At 37.6% G+C, this 22,396-nt stretch overlaps 1 protein-coding gene across 25 annotated transcripts in view; it reads left to right on the top strand.

Moving 5' to 3' along the window:
- LOC131425391 (sex determination protein fruitless) overlaps positions 1 to 22,396 on the top strand; it is a 761,905-nt gene that overhangs the window by 597,865 nt on the left and 141,644 nt on the right. For 2 of the 25 annotated variants that reach the window (XM_058587256.1, XM_058587253.1), the window contains one exon: positions 5,808 to 6,860. The exons of the other annotated variants lie outside the window; for them this stretch is intronic. The gene's annotated coding sequence lies outside the window, so the exon portion shown is untranslated. The remainder of the gene's footprint in view (positions 1 to 5,807; positions 6,861 to 22,396) is intronic. 25 annotated transcript variants of the gene reach the window in all.

Genomic DNA, 22,396 nt, shown 5'->3' with positions numbered 1-22,396 from the left:
TCAATATTAAATCGAAATAGTGTCTTCATTCAAAGCAAATGATCATACTGAAGAGGTGTGCAAAGCTTCAACCAAATCGGAGAAAGTTGATCCTTATTATACCACCTGCTGTTGGTTTCCGGAATTGCTTTATTCCCATCTACCGCCGCAGCTGTGTTTTGTCACATCCAGAGTGATTCAATTGACAACGTTTTTTTAAATGATTTTTTTTTGTCTTGTTTGGATATTAGCGAGATTTTCAACAGTAAGTTTTTCTCCAGAGTACCTAATTCAATCTAAAATTTTGATCTGCTTTCCTGTGGATTGAATTATATTGCTATTTTTTCAAATTTTCAATTTCATGGGCAACTGTTAAGAAAAGAGGTAGCCTTTTTGTGGATAAGTATTCTAAATGATCGCGCTGGATATCCATTGAGTTTCCAACTTTTTGAAGAAATGTCTCAAAAGTGGAAATTAGATACGATAGAAACTTTTTACGTGTCTTCCTGGTTCATTAGGGGAAAGTGGGGAATTTCGAAACACTTTTGGATTCTGGCTGATCCACATACCGCAATTTTATTTTAAAACGAATAGAGATATGGAGGTAAAACCAGAAGCAAAATGTCACATTTTTTTAGTTGCAGAATTTATAAATTTGAATTTATTTCAAAGTTATACGGATTGTATAAAAATGTTCGATTTATTAATTTAGAAAAATCATGGAGCCTTTGAGCAATTTGAGAAAATTTGAACATATAACAATGTAAAACGTTAATTTCTAACTTCGTCATGAAAAAACCATAAGATTATAATTGATCAAAATTGAAGTTACTTTTACGGAGGCACAGTTTTCGATCGATCATGTTCCGCAAACAAATCACGATTTTCATATCTTTTTGGTTATTTATCGTCAATATAAATAACCAAAAAGAAATTGAAATAGTTTTGAGATTAACCAACCTGGTAGATAGTTTATATTTATTTCGCATTAGAATTTATTCCGGACTTAAAAAAGATGCGTAAAATAACAAAAAAAATGCAGTGTTTCAACATTCTCCACAAACTACTACCAAGAAAAAAGCCGCCCAGGGGTAAAAAAACTAACTTTCAGACTAAACATGTTTTAGGAGTGTAAAAAATAATGTGCTGCTTAGTTTTACGCAAAAATGTTAAAAAATCAATGTAGTTTTAAAAACAAATGAACACAAGAAATCTCAAAAATCGCTTGTTTATTGTAAAAATAAAACAAAATGCGGCTGATTGTTTCGGCTGCTAATAGAACAAATGAAATTAAACCGAAATGTTTCGATGGCAGAAGTCCGGTATAGATCGATGTCAAATAATAATACACACTTGGAAAAAAACCTTTTGATTTTACATCTTCTTAGATGCACATAAATGGAGTGTCGAAGTTCACGCAAATTTATGTGAAAGAACATTCAATTTTATGTCTAAAACTCCTAAATCTGAAATTCATTGAAATAAAAAAAATGAATACTGATACCATCCGCCGCGACTTGAACCGAGAATCATGAGATCGCAAAGAACGTCTGTTAATCGACTGAGCAACAGAAACACACATCTGCTTGGTTGATGAAAGATGCATTTAAAATCATACAGTCTCACCTGCTAGCCGAATGCACATTACAATCGAAACCAGTAAAATTCAAGCTAACTAAGTTATTGTTCGAGCCCCGACCTGGAAGGATTCTTCGTGTCAGTAGAATCCATAGTACTAGCCATGCAACAATTCTGTACACTAAGAATCGGCTGCGAAGTCTGTTGAAACAGAAAGGCCAAATTCCACAAAAGGAATGTAATGCCATGACTTTGCTTTAAGTTATTACAAATGAAATTTTCCGGCATTTGAAAAAATAGGTCTTTATGAATTACATCGTATGAAGGATTAAGTCAACTGTAGAATTCGAATTTTTCTGGGGTGCAGATAAGACCAAAGGTTCGAAATTCCCTACATTCGAATTAACTTGGCATCGACTGTGAAAGGTTTTTATTTTCCTAATATAGAAATATCAATCTTCAGATCATTCTTGTGACCACTCGAATCATAATATTTCTCCAATCATATATACAAGTTTCGGATTCAACCCCAGAAGAGGGCGTGAACAGTCTCATCATCACGCAAAGTTTGTCCTCTTATGAATGGTGGGTCCTACTTCGACTGGGATATTGGCTCCTAAAACATTTTGAAACAATTCTAAACTTGTTCCAACTAAAACGAAATCAATAAAAAAATATTTATATGATGATTCTTTTGGCCATAATTTTGTTAAATTGTAGAATGCGCAAAAACAGCATTATCTGCTGTAGAAAATTTTAAATTTATCATAGAAAATAGAAGTTTATCAACTATAATGAACCTGTCGTCAATAAGGCTCATTGTAAAAATTAAGCGATTTAGACCTTAAAGAGCAATGTCGCCATGAACTTATTGGCCTTCTAACGACAATTTAACGAATAGATAGCGCTGTAGTTCAAATGATAATGTTTTCGAATGAAGCTGTCAAAATAAATATTAATGTTTACTATCCAGCAAATATTTATTTATTTGCAGTTGATCAAAAAATATTCTTTTCAAAATAAGAAAAAACTTTGATTTGTTTTAATCTGAATTTCAATCCATTTATTTAAATATTTCGTTTCAGAATAAATTTTATTTTTTCGTATTCGGAAAGGCCTATAGATTGATAATGTTGATTTTTCTTGTTGACTTTGTACTGGGAAATAGGTCTGGTCATTTATTCCACACAGTAGTTGTTTAGGCCTCTAATTTCAATTACAAAAATTGGTTGCACAACCTCGCCTAGCATCAATATCTATATATAGTTAAGTATTAATAAAAATGAAGGTTAACTTTTCGCACAAAAATTATACGCATGCGAGAGTTTTACCCATTCCGAAAGATTGTTTAAGGAAATATTGCATTGTTTGTAATTATTTTTGCAATTGATACTCGAATCCTGCTCCGTGTGATAATTTGCTAACATCATCGTTTTCTTGGTTCATAAACTTAAAACATAGAAGGCGCTGAGTTGTTTCGAGTTTTTCGTTCGAAAGCCAATAGAAAAACAGAAAAATAATTTATTAATAGCGAAAGTGAAAATTAGCGAAAAAGTTACCCCATGGGCTGGATTCCGCAATCTTCTGCAATCCGGGGAGATCGTACTGCTAATTGAACTAATTTGGATGTGATGAAACATAGCCCTGAAAGAAATCCGGTTAAACAGAACTGCTCAAATCATTAGTCTCGGCACTAGATATAGTCAATCCGTTCGCGAACGGTTTAAAAGAACTAGTTCGTCTAGAAGAATGAGTGAACTTTATATATTTGTTGAAGAATGACAATTCTCTTTCCTTCTTAATGAAATCTTAATATTGATATTTGGATTTTGAAATTCCGGGAATTTACTCACAGTTCTTATTGGAAACTGGTGGAAAATTTAAAATACTATCGCCTAACGAATAAAATTATTAATTATTACTTCTAACTGGAATTACCTGCTACAAAATTAGTGAGTGAATAGGATTTAGACAAAATAGTTGATTCATTATAGTGACATATTCTATAAATTATATCATTTTAAATGACCAAACAAAGGTCAACAGATTTCACGCGCGTCTTGATTGTTTATTATTTACATTTTATTAATTACAGTGAAAAATTGTTGATTTGTTATATTGGTTAATCTGGGCAGCCGGCTACCGAGCAAAAATTATTAATTTATCAAACAAACAAGTATCTATGTTATCTCTATTATCAAAATTGTAATATTAACGGATCTTCGCAATAGTTGATTTTTATCACTCAATTTATAATCGTGAAAAACAAGCAATAACATGAAGAAGAATAAAATCTCTATATATATATATATATATATATATATATATATATATATATATATATATATATATATATATATATATATATATATATATATATATATATATATATATATATATATATATATATATATATATATATATATATATATATATATATATATATATATATATATAAATGGATGTAAGTTTGTATGTTTGTAACGCCATAACTTCGGAACTACTAAACAAATTGCCACCAAACTTGGCTCCTCTGAGATGGTCATAAGGATATTCTAATGGGAGAGGAAACGTAGTAAGTTTCCTTAACAGGGAGGGTCATGAGTTCATTCAGTTCATATAACTTGACGAGAATCGATTCGTTTTGAAGGCCATAGAAACATTTTGCATAAATTAGATACGACTATACGGGAGTGGATGTAGCAAGTGCCTTTAGATAGGGGGTGTAATGTCTGTAACGGCATAACTCCGATAACTCAGAGATGGTCATAAGAATATGGGGTGGATGCTTGCTCTTCAGAAATAGCAAGCAGAGCAAGTAACATTAACAGGAGGGGGGGGAGTGGTATCCTGAACAAATTCATAAAATTTGACAAGGATCGATAATTTTTTTTGATGACCATGGATGTAGCAAGTGCCTTTAGAAAAGGAAATGTAACAACGTAACTCCGAAACTACTAAACGGATTACAATCACACTTGGCACAGATGCTTTTTGCTTTTCAGAGATAGTTGAAGGGGAATTTTTTGGGAGAGGGAGCGTAGCAAGTGTCCTTAACAGGGGTAATGAAAAAATTCATTTAATTTGACGAGAATTAATACTTTTTGAAGACCATAGATACTTTTTGCGGAACTTAGATATTGGAAGGAAAAAATGATCGGGTTTTACGCAAAATTGGCACTTCTTCACGAGGACAGCATATTTCTAGCAACTAAGTGAGATTCACTAAAATATTCACAAGAGAGAGGGAGAATAAGTATTCTCAACAGTGATATGAATTGACGAAATCAAAAAATGGTTAAAGCCGGGGTAAATAAATGATATAAAAAATTTATTCTATAGTACGAATGTAGTTATGACGAGAAAAAGTCTTTCGTTATAAAATAATCATTATCAGAAGGTATTTATAAAAAGAAAAGTGTGTTAAATGTTTCTAACAAAAGGGCTTCAAATTTAAAACTGATCCAATTTGTCGAAAATACCATGAAAATTATGATTATTGTGAGATGGAACACTGATCATTCGCAATCTGAACATGAAACAATACTGTTCAGTCGGGTTGTCGTCTAAGTTGTGTTTCATTGTAATCAGAGTATCAATGGGGAAGACAATTTCGAGAGTGTTTTTTTCGGCCTTGCCTTCACGAAACATTTCCGAGCAACGCCGAGTAAATCAGCTTAAAACTTTTCTCAGAAGCTAGTCGGAAATTGATAAGTTGAATGAAGTCTATTGAAGAGCTAATTTAGTAAGAGAGAGTAATCAGATGTGACACGTTGAAAAAAACTGATAACTGAAGGGAAAACGAAACTCCTGTAATTGTCGCCTTTTACGACATGGAAGCAGGAACCCAGTGGATTTAAGAATATTCACTGAACCCGTTGATAAGTGATCAAAGCCTTCTAACACAATGCTATGCGTTCCGAAATCATGCCTGTTGTGGTTTTGTTCTTGAGTTTTCCGATTCGTACTTGAGTAAGGAACACTATTACAAAGTAGTGCGTATTTTACCGAATGAAGTAAGGTCGAATGCATATAAACCAAAAAGAGCACCCCAAACGATCATCGCGTCACGTAGGATCTGTTCAACCACAGGCCCATGTCACCACACGCGCACACGGTGCGCTTCACTTGGCCGAATCTCAACCCAGTCAAGATCACGTGCCCGTACAAATGCGTTCTTTTCACATACAAACTCACACACTTACACATATATAGATATATATTCATATTTTCTACATCAATATGCATAGCCGACTGTATCGAACAGGATCTACCGATTAGAGCTGTCCTCCGGAGTGCCCAGCGCCAAGCGGAATGACACGGAGGCACCGCGCTCAGTCTCGAACCACAGATCGTCCTTCGCCACATTCTAATATACAGTATCTATAAGCTCATGCATTTTAACCGCGCGAATTCATTGCGCAAATGAGAAGAAGTAAGCGATTCTGCATTTTTCCGCTGACCAACCGAAAACCGCAGGGGGAAGCAAATAAATAAAACATCACCTCAACACGAAACGGACTCAGGTGATCCTTCCGGCGGAGAGAAAACAGTGTGAGGAGTGCGAATCGAAGAAGAAGGAATTCGTAAAGTGACACAACCTCAAACCTTCAAATCGACGTCGAACCCAGAAAAGAACAAGCAAGATAAAAATGGTGCGATGAGACAGAAGTTAGTGCGAATGAAATAGCCACCGTAGAACTTCGCGATTGAACACACTTGGATTGGTGCGCGGAATACTTCGCGTGGTGGTGGGAGTGGTGTACCGGGACACACCGACGAACCCAAAGTTTAACCTTGGATTATACATATTATTAGTTTTTTTTTCGCAAACCCGCGATCATCTCCTCCACGTTCCGTGTGCCGAGGAACAGCAGCAGTAGTGGCGGGTGTGTTGTGTCGCGTCCCACGTCTCCGGCATCGCTCAAAAAAACACATAACAAAAATCTACCTCTAAAGCGACGACGGAACAAACGCGTCGCGATCGCTCCCACACCAACAAAAAAAAGGCAGCTACGGTGCCTGCTGTGTAACGACGCGCGTCGCGTCACATCGCTGAGCGAAACCGACCGACATCATTTTGGTGGTGTTATTTTTTTTCCTTTACTCTCCGTCCGCCGGTCGTCGTTGTCAACGTATTGTTTTCTATTCACCACGTTGGATACGGTGGATTTTACATTCATACCACACATATCCGCACGGCAGTAGCATCTAAAAAAAAACTCGCCAAACCATCAACAAACTAAGGTAGCAGTCACAGCGGCGATACCAGAAGCCCGCAAAGCATCGTTGTAAAACCGAAGGTAATTCACTTTTTTTTATGTATCATTACTTGATTTTAGTTTTTTAATTCGCCTATTTCGCGTTTGGTTTATGGTCGCGATGACGATGATGACGATTCGTTCGTTCGTTCGTTCGTTCGTTACCGAAAATACTCGCCAATTTGGTAAACTGGCTGGTTTTATCGCGCAGTAATTTCGCAAATCCCCACCACACCGACAGCCGGTCCTTCCCTTCACCTCGGTCGCTATGCGGGGGTTTCTTCGCCGACCGGTGCCACACGACGCCAGTTCGTTTCATATGCGAAGCGATGCTGTGGATGCGTGTGTGCAAGTGCTTTCTAGCCGCCGGCCGTCGGTTTGTCCGTTTTGGCCCGTCTGTAGTTTGCCGTCTCTCACAGAACCGAGATAATGAATCCTATGTTTTGGTCAGGCTGCGAACAACTACTGTGTGTACGCTCGCTTAGCGGAACTGGCACCTATTTAGTGATTGGTTCATTTTCTATCGAATGCATTGAGAAATTTTAGAAAATAGCCATTGTGGATCGACAAAGAAAAAAACGGATTTTTCGCGAGATTCGTTATCATATCGTTTGAAAATTTTCGAATCATTGGAAACAACTTAGTCAGCCCTATGAAATTCAATTATGTTTGTGGAAAATTAGTGTACCAAATTTGCTGGATTGCACCAAAGCTTTACAAAAATGCAGTGCCAGGTTTAACAACTCAATCAATCAAATCACATATCAGAGACTCGGAATACTACTTGTTCAAATTTCATATCGTAGACTTTTTTCCATCATATGTTCCTCACGAACACGACTGATAGATTGATCATTGTTTTCTACAAAATTTTTTATCACATAACATTGGATTTTACTCCTAACCCCAAATTGTAGCAAGACCTTATAATTCATTCTTTTTCTCTCAGCATATCTCAAGGAAGTCGCTTTGGGCTTTCCATATTTTTTCTATTCCAACATTTAGAAAATTTTCGATTTTTTGTAATTTTTTTTATAAGATTACTCCAGATTTTGACTTTTCATGCATTTCCAAGATATATACCATAAAAAAAAATTCGATTTCGGAAATCAGTTTTCCGTAACCCACAATCGTTTTGAAAAAAAATTCTGAGATTACCCCAAATCGGAAATTTCGGAAATCTCAAAATTTTTCTAGTCCCGGCTGAATTAAAAATTATTTTTTTGTATAACTCCGCAACATTTCAAAAACATTTAACATAAAAAAATTTTTCTTTAGTTTTGCGGTTCCGAAGATACGCGGTCCCAGAGTCCCAAAGTCGAATTTTGCCAGATTTTTTTAAGAGTACACCAGATCTCGAAGTTGCAGGCATTTCTGAAACATTTTGCATGTAATATAAATTTCTCTAGAGTGATTATTATTATTATTATATCGTTTATTTATACCCGGTTTTAACCCAGTTACGGTCGTTCACCGGGTTTGTATCGAGTTTGGGGGGGGGCTTAGGTTTTAGGGTGGGAGGGGGGTGGGGCAAAGGCTGCTTATGTTGGGGGGAGTAGGGTGTTTACAGTGGTACATTACAATGTACAATTCTGTATACATTTCATGAGTGGTATTCTTGTAGGACGGTCCTGGTCGGTTTCCGCTTTGGGCCTCTCTAGAGTGACGTTTTTTATGCAGTTTTCCCGAGCTATGCGGTTTTTACGCGTTTTTTACTCGTTACGTATCCCCCGCGTAAAAAAGACCTCAGTGTACTACAAATCTTTGTTTTTAAAGTATCCGAGTGCGGGTGAACGGTTGAACCGTTTAAGGATTTGTTTAGTGGGTCGTTGGATTCACGAGACACGTTTTGATCGAAATTCGGCTTTTTCAAGATAACCTCGATCATGGAGTACTTCATGAACGAGTTCAGCACCTTCCATCATCAACCTCAACAAATTAAACTAACAGGGTAAACACAAATTATCGAAGAATCAATTCCGAAAATACGCAGGCACAAATACTGCTGACAGTGATTTTTACACTATTTGGGTAGTCCTACATCAACAGTTCGGACAACCTCATAGTGTGACAGCGATACATGCGATACGACGTGTAAGTCATTGCTAGCGCAGGGCTTGCCATAGAGATATAATTGAATGTCATGACGCCCGAGCACAGCAAAACATGCTCGGTTCTTCTAGTCAATTAGGCTGTTTCTTCATGTAGTTTCACATGCAGGGTAGTTTTATTGGCAAAGCAATTTCCCCGGATAAGAGCTAGCTACGGGTTCGAGTCTCGCCTCTGTGGTAGCTTTTTCGCGGTTTCATATATGGCGTATTTATCGCTTGAACAACAGTTCGGCTGAAAAGTTCGTATCGTTTACAGGGTCCGGCACTCGAAGTGTAACCAATTAAAAAGGCCATAAATTCAGTTTGGAAAATTACTTTCACTTAATTCAAAGTACAAAATGTGTAAAAATAATACAAAATTCAGAATCAATTCACTTTTGCTCGATATGACCACCTTTTGCCTTGACTTGATGACTTGAGAGAGCGAAGGAGTTGCTTCGTTTGGCCGAAAGCGGTCAATTTCCGAACATTGTATTTTCTGACGAGAAAATTTTTCCAATTGAGCAATTCGTAAACGCTCAAAACGATAGGGTTTACTTGACCGATCGTTCATACGAGAATTTGAGTCATCGGTTGGCCACCAGGAGGCAGCACCCGCAACAGATAATGGTTTGGGCCGCTGTAACCGCAGATGGGCGCTCTCCAATCGTTTTCATCGAGCCTGGCGTCAAGGTAAATGCGACATATTATCGGGAAAGTATTCTGGAGGTTGCTTTGAAGCCGTGGGCAGACAAACACTTCGGTGGCAGACCATGGACGTTTCAGCAGGACTCGGCACCGTCTCACAAAGCTCGAGTGAACCAAGAATGGCTGAAAAACAACGTTCCGAACTTCATCACGTCCACACAATGGCTCTCGAATTCACCGGATGAGAATCCAATGGATTATTCTCTTTGGGCCATTTTGGAGAGCAAAGTCCGAACTAAAAGATACACCAGTCTCGAGGCGCTGAAAAAAGTTATTGTCCGCGAGTGGGCCAAAATACCTGCAAGTTACATTCGGCCAAACGAAGAAACTCCTTCGCTCTCTCAAGTCATCAAGTCAAGGCAAAAGGTGGTCATATCGAGCAAAAGTGAATTGATTCTGAATTTTGTATTATTTTTACACATTTTGTACATTTGTAATTTTCCAAACTAAATTTATGGCCTTTTTAATTGGTTACACTTCGAGTGCCGGACCCTGTAATAGGGTAAACACAAATTTTTAAAGAATCAATTTCGAAAATACGCAGACACAAATACTGCTGACAGTGATTTTGACACTATTTGGGTAGTCCTACATCAACAGTTCGAACAACCTCATAGTGTGACAGCGATACTTGCGATACGACGTGTAAGTCATTGCTAGCGCAGGGCTTGCCATAGAGATATAATTGAATGTCGTGACACCCGAGCACAGCAAAACATGCTCGGCTCTTCTAGTCGATTAGGCTGTTTCTTCATGTAGTTTCACATGCAGGGTAGTTTTATTGGCAAAGCAATTTCCCCGGATAAGAGCTAGCTACGGGTTCGAGTCTAGCCTCTGTGGTAGCTCTTTCGCATTTTTTAAACAACTAGCCGAAATGTTTCAAGCTTCGAATTTAAGCATTTCATGCAAAGTTATATCCCAACAAAATATTATAAAGAAGTCGACCTTGCGCTTTAAGGGATAAATAGCATTTCCATTAGAATTAAGGAATACTTGAAAATAGTGGGTGTTTTCCCCCGGGACTAAAAATTTTCCACCTGGGCTGAACATGTTTCACCTGCCCTGATTTCATGTCGCCAACCGATATAGAACTCCAGCAGGCAGAATTGAGAATTTTCACGAATTTATTTAAAAGTTGATCTAAAGTTTATTTAGCAAGATTTTTATTTATGTTGAATTAATACAGCTTGAAGGAACAAGTTCGTTCGCACTAGCTTCTTTTTAGCTCACTTACTTACTATCTAGCACACGTCTCTATGTAGCTGGATCCAATGCCGCTCTTCGCCAGCCACTCGAGATATACTTCTTAAATCCCTCTCTGGAGACTTCATAAATCCCCTCAACTTGATCGATCCACCTTGCTCGTTGGGCTCATCTTTTCCCTGTGCCTGCCGAAACAGATGCAAGAATTATTTTCACTGGGTTGACTCCTTTTAGGTAAATGACAATCTATCGATTTTACAATTTTTAAGAACTTCAGCCTTTCCTTGCTCGACACGTTTTGAAATTTTTCGATGACGCAAAATTTGAGGCTTGCTTAGTTCAAGGTCAGTAACAGCTTGAATGCAGTAGAATCGCGTGAAGTGGTAAGAACGTCGGAAACTGCTTGTATTTTTTCATACGATTCGATAACGTAAAGAGTGGACCTTGCATGTTATTATCTAATATCTTCACACGATCGAAAATTTCAATCAGTATATTGAAGTGAAATACACACTCGAACGTTTCCATGTAATCATAATCATCGCTGTCGACTTTCGTGTCCACAGTTATGTTTTCGTCTGGCAAAGTGAGCTGTCATTATTTTCCAGAAAAAAAACTTGTCTTGTACTTGTTCGATAGTGGCACTAACTTAATATTTATTGCATAAAATCGCTAATGCTTGTACATTTGTACATTTATGTTAGTGCTTTATAATCACATCGAGCCAACTGTGATGCTACGTAATTGCAGTGATTTTATGCATTTGAATTTCAAATATATGATTCAATCGCAATGCTAAGGTTACAATACGATAATTATATTATATATCTAATGCTAAAGCATGGTAGAATTACATGAAATATCGGTAATACACCTTTGGTAGCTTTTTCGCAATATTTCAACGAATGAAATTATTGAAATTTGCACTGAATGCGAGTCCCGCGACGAAAGTGCCTAACTGCAAATGACAGTTTCTTTTTGTTTACTTTTTCTTTCACGATTTGCCGGATTGGTTACGTTACTCTTCGCAAAATTTTGAAATCAAAATCACAAGCTTTCGATATATAATGGAAACTTTCGAGAAACTGCAGTAATGGCTTCGTTATAATCAAAAGAGAAAGTAAACAAAGAGAGGCTCTCATTTGCAGTTAGGCCCTTTTGTCGTGGGACTATCGAGTTGTTTCATCCAATTATTCAGTTATTTGAACTTAAAACACCTATTGCAACTATTATTGTTTTACTGTTAGTCCTTTCGGAATATGTCGTAATGTAATGTAATTTAAAAAAAAATATTTGACTGTCTAGACATTGTAGCAGGGGTTGATTTTTTCGGAAAAGTAACAATGAATCAGGAAAGTTTTTGCTTTAAATAGGCACACTCAGTAAGAAATATTTCAAAAACACAAATTCCAATGCAAATAAATATTTAATTCTAATGAATGTTTTTGTTGATAAAGTGACAGTATAAATGATACAATATATGCTAAACAAATCAACATTTATTTGGAACAAATAAGCTCTAGTTTGAATCAAACATATTTTGTTTGAATCTACGATATCATGGTTCGTAACACCACATTGCGGTTTGATACAACTATTTTTTTGTTAGATGAGCAGCCAATCGTTCACAGTTTGAACAACGAAATTTTGCCTATGTAGTTTCTTTTGACTTTCACACTAAACTCATATATGAAATAGAAATGTCATATTAGATTATAATTCCCAAGATAAAATAAACCAGCAAAATGCTCACAGGGTATTAGGAAATTTTTACTCCGCTCGACGAAGGGCTCACTGATATAGCATTTCTAATAACGATGTCGAAATTGACGGTGTTGTTACCGAAGCGAGTCTTTCGGTAGATGATTTACTCAAGCATGGTGTTGGTCGTTTCAAGAACTCTATGCTTGAGGGTGTGAAAATACTGGAGTGCAAACAACTGTACTCAGTAGTTTATGAAGAGGGAAAAAAAGTTTATCGCCCATCAGACTCGTTTCGAGTGACATTTGCCGGATCTGCGTTGCCGTCCCATGTCTATGTCGATAAAATTCGCCTCCCTGTTCGGCTTTTTGTTCCAAATGTAATGAATTGTACGAACTGCAAAAAATTCGGACACACAGCTACTTACTGTAGCAATAAACCAAAATGTATTAAGTGTGAAGGACCTCATAAAGATAATGATTGCAACAAGGAAATTGAAAAATGTATTTATTGTGGGGAAAGTCCTCATGAGGATATTTCAGTATGCACTGCATTTAAAGTGCACAAAGACAAAATTAAGCTTTCTTTAAAAGCACGGTCTAAGCGCACATATGCAGAAATGCTTAAAACGGTCATTGATGTCCCCCCTTTGGAAACCGAAAACGGGTTTTCAAATCTAGAGGAAACAGAGGACTCTGACTCTGACGAAAATAGTGAAGGTAATTCGTTTATCACTACCCAAGGGTCAGTTAAGAGAAAGAAGTCTTCTTCCAAATTACCAAAAAAGACACCTAAAGTTTCATCTTCAAAAAAAGATCCCCGTGTTAAACAAAAAAAGTCAAAGCCAAAGACTGTGCCTCCTGGTTTGTCAAATTCACAAACCAATCCAGGATCTAGCACAGAAAAAGGTAATAATCCTGTGGGCTCCATTTCACAGCCACCAACAGGATTACTGAAGTTTTCGGAAATTGTTGAATGGATTTTCTCAGCATTCAATATATCTGAACCCTTAAAGACCCTCATAATGGCATTCCTTCCAATAGCTAGAAATTTTTTGAAGCAGTTATCAGCTCAATGGCCAATTGTCTCAGGTTTTGTATCTTTTGATGGATAATTTATCACCCGCCGCAAATGATACAATCACTGTCCTGCAGTGGAATTGTCGAAGCATCATGCCAAAACTTGATTCATTTAAAATTTTATTGCATAGTCAAAAATGTGATGTATTTGCTTTATGCGAAACATGGCTTACTTCAAACATAGCTTTAAATTTTAATGATTTTAACATTATACGTCTCGATAGAGACTCTCCGTATGGTGGAGTGCTTTTGGGAATTAAGAAATGCTGTTCCTTTTATAGATTAAACATCCCTTCAACTTCTAGTATAGAAGTTGTTGCTTGCCAAATAAACATTAAAGGCAAAGATATTTGCATAGCTTCGGTTTATATTCCTCCAAAAGCACAAGTTGGACAGCGACAGCTTAATGAAATGGTTGAAGCCCTTCCTGCTCCACGATTGATTGTGGGGGATTTAAATTCGCACGGAATGATGTGGGGTTCCGTTTACAATGATAGCAGATCATCTTTAATACAAAACATTTGTGACAATTTTAGCATGACGGTATTAAATATGGGTAGCATGACACGGATCCCAAGACCTCCTGCACGCCCAAGTGCATTAGATCTATCTCTTTGCTCAACATCAATTCGACTAGATTGCACCTGGAAAATATTGCCTGATTTACACGGTAGCGATCATTTACCAATCATCATCTCAATTAGCTGTAACAAATGTATTGCTAATTCAGCTAGTATTCCATATGATTTGACAAAAAATATCGACTGGATTAAATACCAAAGTAGAATCTCTAGTATTTTGAATTCAATGGAAGAGCTCCCTCCACTTGAAGAATATGACTTCCTCATTTGTTCGATTCTGGAGGCAGCAGAACAATCCCAAACTAAACGCTTTCCTGGGCCAACGACTAACAGAAGGCCTCCCAACCCCTGGTGGGACAAAGAGTGCTCAGAGGCTAAACTCGCAAAACAAAATGCTTGCAAGACGTTTCTAAAACGGGGAGGAGGAACTCCTCAGAATTTTGAAAAACTTATGGTTTTAGAAACCAAGTACAAGAGCATACTTCGAGCCAAAAAATGTAGCTATTGGAGACATTTTGTCGAAGGTTTGTCAAGAGAAACCTCAATGAGCACTCTTTGGAATACGGCCAGACGAATGAGGAATCGTAACGTGGGCAATGAAAGTGATGAATACTCGAACCGATGGATATTTGACTTTGCTAGGAAAGTTTGCCCAGATTCTGTTCCTACGCAAAGCATTATACGGGAATCTCCTCCAAATAATGGTTTTATTAATAACCCATTTTCAATGATGGAATTTTCTATAGCACTCTTGTCTTGTAACAATAACGCCCCTGGGTTGGACAGAATTAAATTCAACTTGGTGAAGAATCTGCCCGACATCGCAAAAAGACGTTTGTTGGAATTGTTCAACAAGTTTCTTGAGCAAAATATTGTTCCGCCCGACTGGAGACAAGTGAAAGTTATCGCCATTCAAAAGCCGGGGAAACCAGCTTCCAATCACAACTCATATAGACCCATTGCGATGTTGTCCTGCATCAGAAAATTGTTCGAAAAAATTATTCTACGACGTCTCGACACTTGGGTCGAGACGAACGGTTTGTTGTCAGATACTCAGTTTGGCTTCCGTAGAAATAAAGGGACGAATGATTGCCTTGCATTACTTTCGTCTGACATCCAAATTGCCTTCGCTCAAAAGCAACAAATGGCATCTGTATTTTTAGACATTAAAGGAGCATTTGATTCAGTTTCCATTGATATTCTTTCAGACAAGCTCCACCAACATGGACTTCCAGCGGTTATAAATAATTATTTGCACAACCTTTTGTCAGAGAAGTGCATGTATTTTTCACATGGCGATTTGGCAACATTCAGAATTAGCTACATGGGTCTCCCGCAAGGCTCATGCCTCAGTCCGCTCCTCTATAATTTTTACGTGAATGACATTGACAGCTGTCTAGTAACCCCATGTACACTAAGGCAATTGGCAGATGATGGCGTGGTTTCAGTTACTGGGCCCAAAGCTATTGATCTGCATAAACCATTGCAAGATACCTTAGATAACTTGTCCGTTTGGGCTGTTCATCTTGGTATCGAATTCTCTGCGGAGAAAACAGAGTTAGTCGTCTTTTCAAGAAAGCATGATCCCGCGCAGCTTCAGCTCCATATGATGGGAAGAATGATCCAACAGGTTTTAACTTTTAAATACCTCGGGGTGTGGTTCGATTCCAAATGCACGTGGGGAGGACACATTAGGTATCTGATAACGAAATGCCAACAAAGAGTAAATTTTCTTCGAACAATAACAGGATCATGGTGGGGTTCTCATCCGCAAGATCTAATAAAATTGTATCAAACAACGATACTTTCAGTGATGGAATATGGATGCGTTTGTTTTCGTTCCGCTGCAAACTCTCATTTTATCAAACTTGAGCGAATTCAGTACCGTTGTTTGCGAATCGCCTTAGGCTGCATGCACTCGACACATACAATGAGTCTTGAAGTTCTGGCGGGAGTTCTTCCATTAAAAGATCGATTTTGGGAGCTTTCATCACGCCTGCTAATAAGATGTGAGGTGCTGAATCCCATGGTAATTAATAATTTCGAACGACTAGTCGAGCTTCGATCTCAAACAAAATTTATGACAGTATATTTTAACCATATGTCACAGGAAATCAACCCTTCAAGATATATTCCTATCCGTGTCAGCATCCTAAGTGCCCCTGACTCAACTTTATTTTTCGATACATCCATGCAGCGTGAAGTGCGTGGAATCCCGGATCATCTACGCTCGACGGAAATCCCAAAAATATTTTCAAGTAAGTTCAGGCATATTGACTCTGAGAAAATGTTTTACACGGACGGATCGCGAATTGAAGAAGCGACAGGGTTTGGTATGTTCAACAATAATGTTTCGGCCTCATTTAGGCTTCAAGAACCTGCATCTGTTTATATAGCAGAGCTAGCAGCAGTTCATTATAGTTTGAGTGTAATCGTCACATTATCTCCAAACCATTATTTCCTCTTCACAGATAGTCTGAGTGCAATTGAAGCCATTCGCTCAATCGCTGCTGGCAAAAATGAACCGTTTTTCTTGGGTAAAATAAAACAGTGTGTGAACGACATATTGAATAATAGTTATCTAATCACTATAGTCTGGGTCCCGGCTCATTGCTCCATTCCAGGCAATGAAAGAGCCGATAATTTAGCCAAACGTGGTGCTATTGAGGGTGAAATTTATGAGCGACCGATTGCTTTCAACGAATTCTATAGTTCGTCTCGCCAAAGAACACTTGCCAGCTGGCAAGCATCTTGGGATAGAGATGATCTGGGTCGGTGGATGCACTCAATTATTCCGAAAATATCGACAAAGGCATGGTTCAGGGGACTGGATGTGAGTAGGGATTTCATTCGTGTGATGTCCAGACTCATGTCCAATCACTACACGTTAGATGCACATCTCCTTCGAATTGGGCTCTCCGAGACTAATCATTGTGCTTGCGGAGAAGGTTATCGTGATATTGATCATGTCGTTTGGACATGCGTGGAGTATCGTGATGTCAGATCTCAACTAATAAATTCTTTGCGTACCCAAGGTAAACTATCCAATATTCCAGTTCGAGACATTCTTGCTTGTCGTGACCTTTCATACATGAAACTTATTTATCATTTCATAAAGAAAATTGGAGTTTCAATTTAATAAAGGCCCCTTTTAAGACTTAGTTCTGATCCCAGCTGCGTCCATGAGTTCAACCAATAGCTAAATTAGAATAAAAATTATGTAATGATACAAACAAACTCGAAACAGTTTATGAAATTATCAACAAAATGTCTGAAAATAACAGCTTATTTTATAATTTATAGAAGTTAATCGTTTGGTTCAAATAATATTTCCGAGTAGATTTCATAATTAATGACGAGTTACCTAAGATGATATTTAAGCTATAAGAGAATATGTTTTAATAAATTCAAAACGTTGTGACTATGTTAGAATTAAATTAGGATAAGAATATTATGTAAAAGTGATGCTACGGCGAAGAAAAACTTATGTAAACTGCCTTAAGAAATAAACGTATTTATGGGAAAAAAAAAGTCTAATGCTACAGATGCAAAAAATACAAATACGATTACTAAACTTTAGCAGTATTTTTTAAGCGTTAAGCATTTTTAATCGAACTGTTCGAAAATACATTACTCGCAGATGGAATTAAAACTTTTATACTGTAGAAATATCTATTCAATATAGGGAAACTTGCTTTACAATTATTTCTTAAGTTCTTCTACACACTTACTCTTACATGAAACGCAACTACGTAACTGACATAAATGACGTTCATTTGTCATCGAAAATATTCAATATGAAATGTTTCTGATGAAATGAAGAAGAATTTTGTTTTGCGATTTGCTGTCTTCGTTCTCAACCAACTGACAGCATTCTAATACAGCAATTTCGTTTACCTTCAGGGTATGGTTAAGGCAAAACCGACAGATATGTTAGTTAAATCACCAACAGTTTAGTTGAAACAACCAGGGCATGAAACAACAATTGCAATATTGTAATTTTGTGATCTGAGGGTTCTCGATGTTTGATTTACCCAGCACTCGGAGACAGTAACTCGTTACAGAAGTTACAAAAGCCTTGGTGTCGAACACCGGCGGCAAACTTTGTTTAAAAACGGTCTCCGTGATGCCAGCACTGAACAAAAATATGATCATATTCTCACGCTCTAAGCAATCTCCAGCAGAAAACAAACAAGAAATCCGAGGTCTAGATCTTTCATCACGGATAAACCACCCCAGTTCGAGAGTGTTAAGCGAACATCGTTTCGTGGTTCAACATGCGCCTACCGACGACAATTCGTAAGCTCCACTCCATTCGTTGTTTGCAAACCTTGTCAAGTGATCTCATCATCTCTGCTGCCACTACTGGTGACTGTGCCAGTGAAATGAATGCCGAACGACCAGGAGGCCATCAACATTACCTTCACCTTCGCAGATTCCCTTTGAAATTGGTCAAACTTGTTGGCAGTTTGGTTATACGAAACGGGGTTCGGATGTGTTCGTGAGCGAAACAAACAAAGAATCGAAAATGCTGAAAACGGTGCCCAGCAGAACCGCTTCTGAAGACCGACTGAAGTGCGGCGGCTTCAGGCGGTTCAGAGGGGTTCTCCATTACAGTGTGCGTAGGTGTCGGCAGAAAATGTGCATGACGAAGCAACAAGCCAGCCCGGAAGGTTCTCGTCTAAAGGTTTGCAACCGGACTCGAAATATCATTAAAGTATTATTTCGTTTAATTCGTTCGTTGCCTGTGTTGTGTCTGGTGGAAAAGGTTGATGGAAGGCAACACGCGGAAGACAGAACCCAACGCGATGGCTTGAGCGGGGAACGTGCTGTGAGACGCGCTTATTTTGTTGTCTGTGAAAGATCAATATTTGAGTAAGGTAATGAATAGGTTTCGGGCAATTATGCCCTGTAAGCACTTCTAAGTACTTCCGCGTGGTTTCAGCGGGGTTGTTACGTTGGGCGAACTCCTCAATCTGATCAACCTATCAGAGGCGTGAAAATTCGCAAACCTGCCGAAACATCAAACATTCGCATCAGCTCCCGGCTCGTACGTCCGATGCTGGCAGTGCCGCGTCGCATACAAGATCATTTGACAAATGCACTCGATTCGATAAGACTGAATAGAAAGTGTACAGAGACAAAACACCCATCCTGCATTTGTCAACTCAGACCATGACGTCATCCCGATCGCTATGATTAGCATAATGGTCCTAAACGGCTTGAACGCCCACCCACCAACGAAAAAAAAAAAGATCCCAGTGGCATCTGCTTGTCCGGATTTTTTTTTTCTTGTTTTGCCACATCTCCGGTTAGCATTGATGATCGACCCCGCGAGCGCGCGACGCTCGAATATTCGGCAAAATGGGTAACTTTCTACTATTTTCAAATTCTGCACAACTAATTTTGGCGACCAGTTGCAGCTCTGCGGAAGATTTTAATGTCATCCTCCCAATCGCCTTTGACATACCACCAGGCGAAACCGAGGATGGTGTGCAGTTGCGTTAATCAGCGGCGGAGGGAACGAATTGTGAAAAGTTTTGCCGTGCCGAACCGTGCCGTAAGAAGCGGTTTGATAGAAAGGAAAATTTTCGAAAACCAGCGTCGTCGGGGTCATAAAATTGCCTTCGATTTTATGGTTGAATACATCAGTCTAATGCAAATTTGTGTGCACTTTTAAGGATTTTATCATTTCGGTCCGAGGGACATCCGATCCGACGTCCGCTGCTGCAGTTGCTGACAATGGTGAGCGGCAACTGTAGGTGGGTTGTAGATAGAGAGAGAGAGAGTAGGAAGGGTAGGATCACCAGGGAATTAAGCCATGCGAGGAGCGAATGTGCGTCTAGTAATATCAATCACCCAAAATCGGTGATTTGAAATGAGATATTTGCAAATATTTACATAATACACACATCAAAATAATGGCAAACAGAACTGAATTCGCATTTGAAATTGGTTGGCTTGCATCACCAGCACCACGGGTTAGGGTCTGCTAGCAACAAAAAAAATTTACTCATCGGGGCTGGTGTTAATTTGCATGTTAGGTTTCGGAAATCATTTATGGAAATAATGCCAACTCGTTTTACAGTATTTTAACGTTTTTGAAGGTCTTGAAGAAGCTGAGCAAAAATTATACTATCAAAGGTCAAGCGCTTGCTGGGATTGAAATCGTTTGATTTTGACAGAGTTTTACAGTAGTAGGCATTCCACATAATTCGATTTCGATTTCGAACCTACGAATCAGAAATAAGTAAATAGTCGCTTGTTCTTCGTACTTGGATGGACTTTGCTGCAGGGGCCAACCAAACAAGTGTCGTTCGTATAGGGTAACGATTCCCTATTTCATCTGAGTTCCTAATTTCATTTCATCCCTTCATCTCATAACTTTGAACATGAATCATATCTTTCAACGTACCTGAAATAAGCTGTGGAATGTTTTAAAATGTTTATTGGGGTTTTTGTCACACCTTCGCATTAAAAAATGAGTTTAAATCCATCAGCGATCGTTTTACATCTGGAAATAAATTCACTCTCCAATTTAGGAAACATTTTCGTCTCAAGTTTTGCAGTTCGTCATGTTTCTAAACAGTGTTGGTGATTGCCGAAAATTTGACGGAAGCTGCTATATTGCTATCTATATTGTATACAACATTTTCAATCCGGTAGAAGATGCTACAAGAAATCGTGTCTCTGAATGCATGAAACGTGAGAGAATTTTTCTACATTTCTTCGCTCCACTTCATACTCTGATTATTTCACGGCCCTTAAAAAAAATGTACAGCCTAATAATGAACGGTGCTTTGTGGAATTTACCAAGAGAGAATCGCAAGTTGACAATTATCACAGAAAATCGAATCGATGCACAGTGATGCCTCTCCATACAAAAGATGGCAAAAACCATAAATACGTCGATAAACGTCAGCTGGATGATATTTTATTAAGAATTTGAGGTCTCTGAATATATTTATATCTTGATAATGTATGGAAAAATATTCGATCTATCTAAAAGTGACATGATGCACCGTTCGCAATGGACCGGAAAATGACGACTGTTTATTAATAAATTACCTTGTATATTTTTATTTATTTCGTGATTGATTAGTAGCTTTCACTAATTTTTCAAATAATACTTGTGTGGAAAGTTTATACACAGAGAAAAAGAAACTTTTCCTTATATCTTGAAAACATCAATTTTCTCCAGAAGGGCTTATCTTAATATTTTTATTTTCTGATATGTTGTAACATATAACTGATGTAGTTTATTGCACTAAGATTGAAGACGGGAGAGTAACAACCAAAAAAATGTTTTTCGACTTTATGAAAGAACACAAACACAAGTACAAAATAAAATTTGGTTGAATACTACTGCTTTACTAATAATAGTGGATTTTTGTTACGTTAATGTATCTTATTAAACTATGTAAAATGAAAAATGACGAAAAAATAACGCTTTGCTCCAATCCATGGCGCATAACTTGTCAGGTCAGATTCAAAAACTTCGACACCACCAAAAATTTGATCGATTCATTTGTCGAATCTGAGAAAAAGGAATTTTTCAAACGTGGTATCCTATTCTTACCAGAAAGATGACAGAAAGTGGTATATAACGATGGACTATACTTTGAAAAACGGCACTGCAATGATACTCTCACTAAAATCATGAAACTTTAATAATTTATTCCAACGCCTGATATATTATAAATAGATTTATGTAACGATATTTATATAGGTGTTTTTTATGTTATGTATGTTATAAATATTTTGATTTTATTTAACATATAGCCGTTTATTTAACTTTTACTCGCAATGACTTCATTTACAAAAGTATAGCCCTTGTCTTTGTGATTTTTATAGTCGACCCCGCAAAAAATTGAAAATAACTTTTAAGGTGCAGAGATATGCATGGTTGCATATTGGTTTCTGAAAAGTATAGAAAAAATGCTATAAAATAAAATACTATTGAAAAGTGGCAGCCCTTTCCTACCTATATAGAACTCTAATCGCAAAACATCATCATTGCGGCAAATATTTTGTATGGAAGTATGAAAAGAAAGTTTACAATGCTCTACCTTTGAGAGGATATGGAGAGATTATTTTTTATTAAAAAATTTTATACTTTAAACTGTAATCCTTCACTTATCTGAGAATTCAAAAAAATTAATACAGTGCAGGAAAAAAAAAATTTATTTTTTGGATTTCTGCCACCTTGGCAGCAC

Source organism: Malaya genurostris, chromosome 1, assembly GCF_030247185.1.
Source record: "Malaya genurostris strain Urasoe2022 chromosome 1, Malgen_1.1, whole genome shotgun sequence".
Lineage (NCBI taxonomy): Eukaryota > Metazoa > Arthropoda > Insecta > Diptera > Culicidae > Malaya > Malaya genurostris.
Note: the sequence above shows the minus strand (reverse complement) of the source record. Positions and strands in the feature narration are given on the sequence as shown.